Raw genomic sequence first — 11,921 nt, 5'->3', positions numbered from 1 at the left:
GGAAACGCAGTGCGGTGGCGGCGCTGTGCTGCCGCCATGTTGTGGGGCGGGAGGTGGTGGGTGTCGGAGGGGTTCATCGGTCTTCGGTCCGTTATTTTGGTTAAAAAATGGCCGTAGGGAGTGTTCAGGAAAAAGGAACAAAGCAAACAAACAAACACCCTCAACAGGAAGTAAGTTGATGGTGTCATCCGAAATTGGGGAATGAAATCATTAACTCCAATGTGGTGTTAGTGAGGAGACATTCTTTATTTACGATGTTGGATGTGCGAGGAGATATCTCCACCCTAATCACGCATAGCTTGAGCAAAAGATCCTAAGCTCTTACACGTTACTTGTGTTATATATGCAAAAGATTTCCTGCTCAGTACATACATATTCAATATTCCACGCAAAACCATTAACTTGGGGTCCCATCTCCTCTTTCTACATGCCCAGTGATTTTGAGTGGGCATCTTAGGACCCTCAGAGTTGAAGCAAGCAGTTTTCAGGACTGCAAATTGCCCCCCTCTTGTTTTTTCCCAGGTTGGTAGTTTCAGAGTGATGTACTGGAGTGGGCCCCCACACTGACTTAGACAACAATGATGCACTGAGCTTCTTGAGTAGGTAAAGGATGTTTTGCTTATCATCAGACCCAGTGTGTTTTGCTTAGCATTAGCTAGTTTTGTGAAAGTATTAAGTATGTTTAACATCAGACCAAATGTATTTTGCTTAGGAAAGAGAAACAGCCAGGGTCAAGAGATCGTGGCTGAGATTCAGAGACCGGTCCAGGAAAAGACGTCTGGTGGTCAGCGTCTGCTACACACCACCTAATCAGTGGCCTGTGGATGAGGTCTTCTTGCTTCAACTACTAGAAGCTTTGCACTTGCAGGCTCTCATCCTGATGGAGGATTTCAACCACTCAGATGTCTTCTGAGAAAGCAAGATGGCAGGCTATAAGCAGTCCAGGAGACAAATGGAGTGCATTGGGAGTAACCTCCTGGTCCAGGTATTAGACAAACACGCTAGAGGAGAAGTGTTACTGGATCCAGTGCTCACCAATGCAGATGAGTTCATTAAGAGGTTAAGGCTGGAAGCAATCTGGCCTGTAGTGACCATGTCCTTGCTGAGTTTGTGATCTTGAGGAGGATGGGTCTGGCAAAAAGCAAAGTCAGGATCCTGAACTTCAAGAGAACGAAATTCTGGCTGTTTAAGGAATTATTGGATGAGATCCCCTGGGAAACTGCCCTTTGAGATGAAGGAGTGGAACAGAGCTGGCAGCTTTTCTGGGGGCACAAGAGCTCTCCATTCCCTAGAATAAGAAATCAGGCAGAGAGGTCAGGAAACTGGCACAGCTGAGCAAGAACCTGCTGGTCAAACTGAGGAAGGGAGGGACATGTACAGGCAGTAGAAGCAGAGACGTGTGGCCTGGGAAGAAGACAGGGATGCCATCTGGACATGCAGGGATGGGATCAGGAAAGCCAAAGTGCAGATGAAACTGAAGTTCGTGAGGAATGTGAAAAATAACAAGAAGTGATTCTATAGGTACATTGGTCAGAAGAGACAGGCCAAGAAGAGTGTAGCCCCTGATAAATGAGAAGGGAGGACTACGACATGGACATAATTGATGAGTTCTTTGCCTCAGTCTTCACTGGCAGTCAGGCTTCCCACATTTTGTGTCCCTGAACTTTTAGGCTAGAGTTGAGGAGGAAAATCCTTCCCACTGTAAAAGAAGAGTAAGTTCAAGGCCATCTCATAAGACTGAACGTGTCCAAAGCCTATGGGGTTGAATGACATACATCCTCAAGTCGTGAAGGAGACTGAGTAGAGACTGGGAGAAGAACTCATAGAGAGCAGCCCTGTGAAGAAGGGCTTGGAGGTCCTGGTGGATGCAAAACTGGACATGAGCCAGCAGGGCACTTGCAGCCCGGAAGGCCAACAGTATCCTGGGCTTCATCAAAAGAGGGGTGACCAGAAGGACAAAGGAGGTGATTGTCCCTCTCTGCTCTGCTCTCATGAGGTCCCTAGCACAAGAAAGATTTGGAGCTGTTGGAGCAGGTCCAGAGGAGGGCCATGAAGATTATCAGAGGCCTGGAGCACCTCTCCCCTGAAGAAAGGCTGAGGGAGTTGGGCTTGTTTAGCCTGGAGGAGGCTCTGGAAAGACCTCATTATGGCCTTCCAGTACTTAAAAAGAGATTAGAATCAGGAGAGAGACCGACTTTACACATGGTCTGATAGTGATAGGACAAGGGGCAATGGTTTTAAACTAAAAGAGGGGAGATTTAGGTTAGATATTAGGGGGGCATTTTTCACTCAGAGGGTGGCAGCATGATGGCACAAGCTTCCCAGAGAAGCTGTGGATGCCCCATCCCTGGAGGTGTTCAAAGCCAGGTTGGATAGGGCCCTGGGCAGCTTGATCCAGTGGTTTGTAACCCTGCCCACAGCAGGGGGCTGGAACTGGGTGATCTTTAAGATTCCTTTCAACCCTAGCCATTCTTTGATTATGTGTAAGGTCTTAGAGTGCTTTGGGTTCATTTTCAGATCATGAGGTAATGAAAATAAACTCTTAAAGGATCAGGGTCAGAGAGGCATTAATTCAATGTAGTGCCAAATGGTTCCTGCAGGGAGATCTGCAGGTATGTGGTGAGACAGGAGACAGTGAGGCAGGAGCTCCAGCTCTGCCAGCCTGCAGCTACCAGCACCGGTGTGCACATCCCTCTGTGTGCACATGGTTCGAAGCCCACGAAGCCCAGGGCTTCATCTCCACTTTGTTGTGTGATACTGGCCAGTCACACACATCAGGACAATGGCAGTGTTGATAAACAGTATGTGTGGGGAAAGAGAGATGCAGTATTTCCTGAAACAATAGGAAAATGTTATTGAAACAATTTGGAAAGTCAACTAATTCAGCATACCACAAAGTACTGAATAAACACTGAAACTCAAATGGTGAACTTAAGAAAAAGAAGATGATTCATAAAAAAAAAAATAAATAAAAATCCCTGAAATTTATGACAGAGAATGCTGTGAGAAAGACAACAATTATAAAAACAGAAGTCCCACTCAGTGCTCATTTATGACAAAAAGAGTTACTGGAAATTTCTTATCAACATTTTAATATCTATGGCTTAGGTAACAAATCTGAAGATCCACTCTTGTTTTACACTTCTATCTTCATGCTAGTCTTGCAAATTTCTAATAATTATGTAATCTCTGGAATCCCAGATTTTTTTCTTTTTCTAGTTCACGTGCTTATATGTGGTTGCTGGAGTAGGTAACACTTTACATATATATGACCTTTAGGACATTCGTTTCCTTCATTATTCAGCAGTCATGTTCTTCTGTTAACACTTGTAATTCACTTCTCATTGTTGTGGGAATAATGCAAGGCTTCAGCTTTTTGAGGATAGGATGTTGATTAAAAAAAGACTGCTACTGAAAAAATGGGGACATTTGTTGCTCTTAATAATGAGGAAGCCTTAATATGCTCTGTAAGATTTGTCATTGCTTAAGTACACCCATACAGAGGACTGGATAAGAATATTAAAAATTAACTGTGCTTACTTGTTTAACACTTCACATTTTATTCACTCTCATTAATATGGAAATACAATATTTATTTTGTGAGAATTCTCTTGGGACAGGGCTATTTGTACTAAAGTAAAATCCTTTCTAAATCCCGGTGATGAAAACAATGTCCTCATTGTGCCCTGAGGATTGCTTTGCAAATCAGGACTGCAACATGCTCTACATCCAACAGGAGTGTTCTCCTGCTGCAAGTACAGCAAGGAGCTGGTGAGTTTGCAGAGCTGGGGCCTAACAGCTGCGACCTTGTGAACATTATGGACTTAGCACAATGACTTTGACTGGGGCCTTACCGCTTAATTGTACATACCTTTTTTTTTTTTTTTTTTAATGCTTGGCTTGTATGTTTTCTAAGAGTAAAGAATATGTTTAGTTCTACTGCTTGTAAATGTGACCATAATTACTTTAAACAGGGCTTGATTCTACTTCCTGGTTCTATCATGTCAGATGATCTCCAGTGGTATTAGGACGTTCTACCACATAAACAATCTGAAATGCTATATAAAATGCTGTAATTTGGAAGAACCATTCCTCCCTGGTATTTATTCTCATATTGAGTATGAGAATATGCATATGTTTATGTTTATATAATATACACATATACATGTACAAACACATACATAACACACATCATGACATGGTGAGTAGGGGAACTCATTATTTAATACTTTGACAGACTGATCAAAGTTTGATTAATCTACTGCAGCAGTTTCAGAGTTAAGCTGTCTGTTCTGCCAAAATCTGTGATCCCACAGAAGAGTCAGAGAAAGGGAATATCAGACCATGCCTGAGATAATTCAACATGTAGCATTTTGACTCAAACTGCTTTAGTTTAAACTGAGATAGCAGTCTTTGCTTTCAAACACTTGAAGTGTTTACAAAGTGAGTACAAGCTTGTTCTCACATCTTTCTAAAGGTCAGGAGTACTTTCATTAAATTGTGCATCGTACCAGTTAAAAATACTCTGCCCTCCAGTGAGAATAGCTGTTTTTCACTTATAAAGTTATAAAAGTGAACTCTCTCATTTTGTGATTCTAAGAAGATATCAACAATCTAAGAAAAACCTAATCAAAACAAACACAGGGATGTGATATATTAAATAACTGGAAAAGCACCTAAGTCTTTTTCTGCTTACATCTAGCTTTTAACCACAGAATTTTATTTCCTCGGCTTTTGAATTGATTTGCAGTGGCAGTGCCTACATAGGAGACTGAAAACAGCATGTTTTCTGGATGGTTATATGAACTCTGACAATGTGAATTGTTAAATGTTCTCACTAGATGTCCCATGAACCCACTGCAAATAGAACATCACCTGCTGGCAGGCACTCGTGCCCATGAACTCTCTATGGTTTTCCATTCTGCTGGGATGGTAATCTCTTTCCTGACTCACGCTGTGTAAACAGGTGCCATCAAATAAAAAGGCATATGGCATCAACATGGCAGCACCATCTCACAAGAAGAGTTTCCTGTGGCTGATGGCACCTTCACCATGACTCAGGCTGTCCCTCTGATCGTGCTGAGAGAGAGCAAATGAGGGAAGCAGAGCATCCTGTCAGAGGGAGTCTGAGGACAAGACCAGGAAATAAGCAGAGTCCTTCACAGTGCAATCACCGGGAAACAACTGATTACCCCTGAGGAATGAGCTTATGTTGTGAAAGCAGCTGAGTGACATGGAGAGACCACATCCTCTCATGAATTACACTATTCAGCTTCTCTGCTTATACATGGAATGCAGAGCAAGGGCCAGGAGAGAAGGATTCATTGAACAAGAAGGGAAAGGACTGTGTAATTCTGAATAGAAGTAGCAAAGTGAGGTTTTCCATTTTCCTTTCCTAGATTAAGGCTATTTCTACTGGATAGCAGAGTGAAGCCCTCTTCTGTTCATGGTTTTTTTGGCCTTCTCACCCTGTAGTCCCTTTTCTGCAATGTGTTCTATAGAGTTTCAGTTTTATAGTGTGTCTAGACTTCTGGTTTGGGGACATACTTTTAGAGACGTAGGTATTAATTCCATGGGACTGAAGAGATGTTCATGTCCAAAGTCACCAATTCCCAAAGGAGATCTTGAAGGAGAAGACAGCAGTGCAAGTTGGACAAAAAGACATGGCAGTCTTTTTGAAGCTCCTGTGCTTGAGATCCTAAATGTATAGAGTCTGAGGCAGAGTCAAGACTGTTTTCGGCTGGAAAGGAGTAGGACTTCATGCATCTGCTCTTGCTTGGTATCTTACACAGCTTCTTGCTCAGCATACGGGTCCCCTCATTGTGTGGAAAGCATTGAGTTCTCTGTGGCAGTGGTGCATGAAGCTATGAAGCTAACTGTAAGAACCCTGATTGCCCACTTTCAGCAAAAAAAAAGCAAAACAAAACAAAATAAAACCAAAACCCAGGAGAAACATGCTAGAATAAACTGCATGTGAGTGCTCTAACTAGAGATCGTTGGAGACTAATCTGTATGCATTTCTGAGATACCTCAGACCATGTCTTCTGCCCAGTACAAGCGCAGTGGAGCTGCACAAGCTGAAGTTAACTCTAAACTAGTTAGTTCTGCTACCTTGTTTCATCGAGTTAGCAGAGCACTTGGGATAGGCTAACAAGATCACCTTGCTTCTGTTATCTGAATTAACTGATGTCAAGTAGCTGTATGTGTATTTGGGGCAGCTACAATGAACATAGAATGCTTTTCTCTCTCTCTCTTTTTAATCTAAGCTCAGACCTTAAAATAACCCCCAATTAATACAAAATTAAATACTGTATGAGTCAAAGTTAAAATATGAATTTCTACATATGGTAAATATAGAAATGCAGAAAACAGTGATAATTCAACTGGGACTAATAGCAATTAAGCCAAACATAATTATATCTTTGAAACTTGCACAAAGGGAGAAAGAATAATGTGCCCAACAAATTCATATTCAGCAGCTTAATGTTGTGCATGAACACTCCATTAGTAAGCCACGGGAAACACAGTCCTGTTGTTTTCCCTTGGCAGTTTTTGCCATTGTGCTCAAAATGATACAAGCTAAAAATTATCTGCATACTGAGCTCCCTGGGCTGGTTCCTCACCTGATACGAGCACTCCATCGGTTTCCATTCTTCTGCACATCAGGAATAAAAGTTTGTATGTAGATGCTCACTGAAAGTACTTGATTCTATTGGAAAAGCAACTGTAGTAGCTCCCATAGCTTACTCCAGTAGCTGATTCTTAGTACAAACACTATTCGCAGTTAATAGTGCTTCATTAATTAATCACAGAATGATTTTCCTACCAGCTTCATTTGGAATACGACATTTATACACAACTAATTCCCATTAAAGATAATAAATGTGACCTTTAGCATACTGTAGAATTACAGTTTTGTGCAAGGCTCAAACTGTAATTTCACATAGCTGCTACTATGCACCAGCTGCAGGCTGTTACTCCACACCTCAGTGACACAAGAAATTGCATCCTCTGCAGTTTCAGTACAAGGTCAGATAAGTTAACTGAGCCAAGCCAACAAAGGGGCTGAGAAACAAAGCTGAATTTGTTCAGAGCAAGATATGGCTGTGCAAGCCCTTCTGCTACCTTTCTTTCTCTCTTTTTTTTTTTTTTTTTTTTGGAGGGGGGTGATGACAGCATTAATGCTTTGTACAGGTTGTTACAAATCCATATGTGAGAAAGAGAAGGAGAAAGAAAGAAACAAGCTCTGACATCACACATACAAAGCTGTTTTGGAGAGATCTAATGTCTTTGCTCACCATTACTTTTTAATACATAGCAGGTAGCATTCCTGCCCATGGCAGGGGGTTTGGAACTGGGTGATCTTAAAGGTCCTTTCCAACCCAAAGCCATTCTAAGGTCATGGATTTACAATATTACCTGAATAATACCTCATTTTGGTAACATGGATGGGTGACACAGAGAAATACTCTTTTGTCCATGAAGGCACCGGCACACTCCCAGCTTGTTTTGAATCCTTGCCAAAACATAGCTATCCCCATAGGCTCAACAGGAAGCGATGAGCAGACTGAGAACTTCCACACAGCTTCCACGGTGTGAAAATGTATCACATATGTTTTCTATTATTTTTAATGATGATCTCTCAGCTGTTTCTGATAGTAGTCAAGAAGATGCACTACATTCCTATGTAGTGGTGTGGACTGGGAGCAGAAGGAGTGCTGAAGGTACAGCTCTCCCAGGTCTGTGTGAAGTGGTGTTTTCATTTCCTTACTTTCACTTGGTAGTTACGTACCTCAGAGGAACACTGGCGCTTTTCTGCAATGAAGAGTGTTCACCAAACCAAGGTGTTACACTACAGCAAACCCCCTCAACATAGAATAAATCTGTTTAAAATGTTGAGGCTACACCATCAATTGAATAGAGTAATCATTTGGCAACTTTGTCTTATTTAGCAACAAAAATCCGTTTTTAGCAACTAAGCCCCTTTCAGTTATGTTTTTATGCCTTTTGCTAAACCCCTCTGAAGTATTTTTCCATCTCCAGGCCTGTAAGGAAAGCAATCTGTGCTATTCCGCAGAGCTGTGGCAGCAGAGCCCTCTCGTGGGGACACCAGGCTCAGTGCCAGGAGGTGGATTTCTGCCCTGGAAACTACGGGGCATGATGGCACTTTCTTTTTGCCCTCCCTGCCTTAACCAGGTGATTGTGTTACTTAACCTGCTGCTTAATGCTTTGGGGCTTGCAGTCCACATTCTTTAATAAGCATATAAAGCTTCTCTTACTTAACCCTTGATATGTAACTTTTTCCAAATTTTACTCTTTACATAGTACATAAATACAAAGATACCAAAACAAAAATATTCCATGTATGTTAGGATTTTTGTTGTGTGTTAAGGAGCAATTAACTATCTGTTGCATGCTTCTAAAACTGTTGCTAGATGGCTACACCTTTCTTCAACTTTTCCAAACTAGAAGTGGAAACAGATGTTTTTCCCACAGTTTATTTTTCATGGCAGTTAAATTAAACCTAGGAAAAAGAAAAAAACCAAGAATATCCTCTCTTCCTTCTATTTCATTCCCGTTTTACTTTATCATCTGATTATTTCAAGAAGCAGCAGCCACTCAAGCAGGTAAAAGACAAGTTAGCACAACTATTTCTCAGCTACTGAACATTTGAATGAGGTGTTCATCTTTCATCTCCTCGGTGATAGAGGAAAGATACTGTCTGACTGCTTGCAAGGAATCTCATGTGATACTGAAGCATAAATACTTCAGTGCAGATGTATCATCATAATGTACTGGGAAGGACCAGGCAATGTATAGTTTACCTTATGTTTGGTGGGCCTGAAACATTAAAAATCCTGTGCATTAAGTAGTTCAGAATTTCTTCATTGCTTTGATAAATCTGTTGGTTCATTCAGTTCTTGGCAAGACACTGCGCACCCCTTGGAGCTCTGGGATTTTGCAGCACATCCAGCCACGGGAGCTCCTTTTAGAAGGCTGTTTGGAAAGATATTCTTTTCTGAATTGAAACAGAGTAACAATGCTGGAAGTCCACCTGCAGTATTCCACAGAGAACTTTGTTATATAAAGAGCAGTAATCTAAGAAAAAGAAAGAAAAGAAAAAAGGAAGCCAGAAAAGTACAGCAACAAGAAAAGTAGCAATGACATTCTAAACTTAGGTGTCTTTGTGTTAATATATTTAATTCCTCTCTTAACAGCCACCTAATGTGGCATTAAGTGTTAGGTTCTGTACAAAATATGATGCCAAAATCTTTTCTTTGAAGTGATACATTTGATTTATAATAAAAAGCAGCTCTTCACTGCATGAGACCAGCATGTGTGCTCAGGGTGGAAGTGATCCAAGGGAGATAAGAATAAAGGAGGATGGCAAAAAAAAAGAAACAACAAAAACCCAAGCCAATAAACAAACAAAAAAAACCCTGAAAGCAAAAAACAACAAACAAACAAAAAAACCCAACAACAAAACAACCAAAAAACCACCAAAACCCAACAGACCAACAGACGCTACAGCAAAATGTAGACCTTGAAAGAAGACAGTCGGAAAGGCTTTATAGTTAAGCAGCAAGTGTAGAGTGAACATACTTCACTGGAAAGTGGCAGCATCTTTATGGACAGCATATTTGTGGGTATTCTGAATATCAGAATATATGGCCCACTTTAAAAACATCCTGAAAGAAAATTTACTTTCAGGAATTTTTACTATCATAAAGTAATTTCTAATGTACTTGAACAAACATTTTCCAGATAGGTTCTATATTTTCCCATTAAGTTAAGATGTTTAGATTCTTTTTAGAAGTAAGCATCTTACTACTATTGAATATATCAACTATAAATTTAATGTGGTTGAACAGTGAGCTGCATCCTTTAACCAAAGACTCATTAAAATGCAATCAAATTTTTTGAGAAAAAGTATTTTAAATAGTAAAGCGGATTGCAGCATATCTTGAAATACAATTGTCTTCTCTGGATTATGATTCTTGCTGGTCTAAATCCTTGCAGAGACTTCAGGCTGCTTCTGGGACAATATCCAGAAATACAGAAGTGCTGCCCCATTTGGAAAATCTTCTCCAAATATGTAACTTCATCTAAAATGAGAGTTAGTCACCATTAGTCCACTGGTTTGCATTGGACAGGCAGTCTCCAAAGCAGTTTTCTTCTTCCCGATATAAATAACCTCCTCTCTCAAAAGGATTCACCAAAAAAATTCACTGAAATATTGTCAGAAACTTTTGAATCTTCACATATACATTTTTTTCATTTAACTTTTGAGCTCTTCTCATGGCAATGGTTCCCAAGTACTACCCAGACGACTGGCTTTTTTTTCCGGATCAAACCTTCTTCAGTTGGCATGTAGGGTAAGCGTCGGCACTTTAATCTAGAAAAGAAGATATCTTAATCAATAGAGTTGCCATAAATAGGTTAAAAAAAACATGGAATGACAGGGACAATATGTACGTAATTCAGGATGATTCTAAATGAAACTCATGGATTTTGGCATGTTTGAAAATACATATTTAAATAAAAACAATTTCACAGAAAATGGCAAAATTGTGTGTTCAAAATGATTAAAACAAATGTCAAAATGTTGATGCTCTGAAGTTTTATTTAGAAAACTGTTATCCAGAAAAAGTCACCATACGAACCCCCTTAGAAATATGTTGTGTCACAAAATGTGACATTTGTTAATTATCTTTTCTTAGCACTATAGCAGACCTTCAAATTAATAGCTATTGCAAACTATAGGCGAACAGTGGGTGCCTGACTTAATTAACTCTGACTCTGTGTGATGCAATTTGTATTTCAGCAATGCTTGTTCATAAAATGGGCACTGCTTTTCCTATGGCATATGGCTCTGTTTCCTCTAAAGGGCTGTGATATAGCAACTTTAGGATCTAGAATACTTGACGGTTATTTCATGATTTCATGATTTCATTTCATAACGTCCTGAAGATTAGAAGATCTGTGAGAACCAGGGCAAATATGCAAAACAGAGAGCAACGCAAAACTGAAAGCATTATGATTTTCATGAAGGCTTTCTACAAATAACAAAGCATTTGTTAATAGGAACACCAAAGCAGATTTGCTGTGTGTCTAAATACATACAGACGTGGACATAACCCCAGCACACTCAATGGAATGTCATGTAGAACAGCTAAGAAGCAACTAAACAATAGTTGCATCAATGCCTAGTCACACTACATTTTAATAGCTGATTAATATATGAATATAGATAGATATCCTAATGGTATTTCTACTGACATCTTACATTTGAAGGGAGGCAGCATACTAATCTTCCAGTTATTAACCACGCTTTCTATTTTGAGTTGAGTCCTTGCAAAGTTCACAAAGTACAATTGTTCATATTTCCTCTGATAAAGGCTTCCAAATAAGCCTCTGGCAACATTTCTGAACAAAGTGAGGCCACTGTAGAAATAAACTGGCCTTGTGTCTCATATCTCCATGGGGCTTATGAGGCAAAATGACTTCAGCAGAGATAGTAGGTAAAAGCAAGGATAGGCAGCCTCCTCGATTAGCCTCACAGAAAATAAGCACAAATACCTTGTTCAACACACATAAGATTCAGTAGTTCTAAAAAAGAGCATAGGTCAAGAAGAATAAAATTATTCAGCTTTACAAAAACATGTTCCTTAATTCTTACACGGAGGAGGAGTGCTGCACACATCTACTGTGACTCAGCTTTACACTGAGTTTACTTTGCAGATGTCATTTAAAAAAAATCTCACTTGATATAATCTTAGCATTTGAAGGTAGTTAGTCTGTCTTGGAAAATGGACATTCCACAAAGAAGTATTTGATCTTCTTTTGGTCAGTATGCATTAGTATGTGTTGGAGGGTTTTTTGCTTCTTTATTTGAAGCATTGCATCACAGTTAATTTGCC

The sequence above is a fragment of the Numida meleagris genome, chromosome 5, assembly GCF_002078875.1.
Source record: "Numida meleagris isolate 19003 breed g44 Domestic line chromosome 5, NumMel1.0, whole genome shotgun sequence".
NCBI classification, from domain to species: Eukaryota; Metazoa; Chordata; class Aves; order Galliformes; family Numididae; genus Numida; species Numida meleagris.
The sequence above is the reverse complement of the archived record's forward strand: the minus strand, read 5'-3'. Positions refer to the sequence as shown.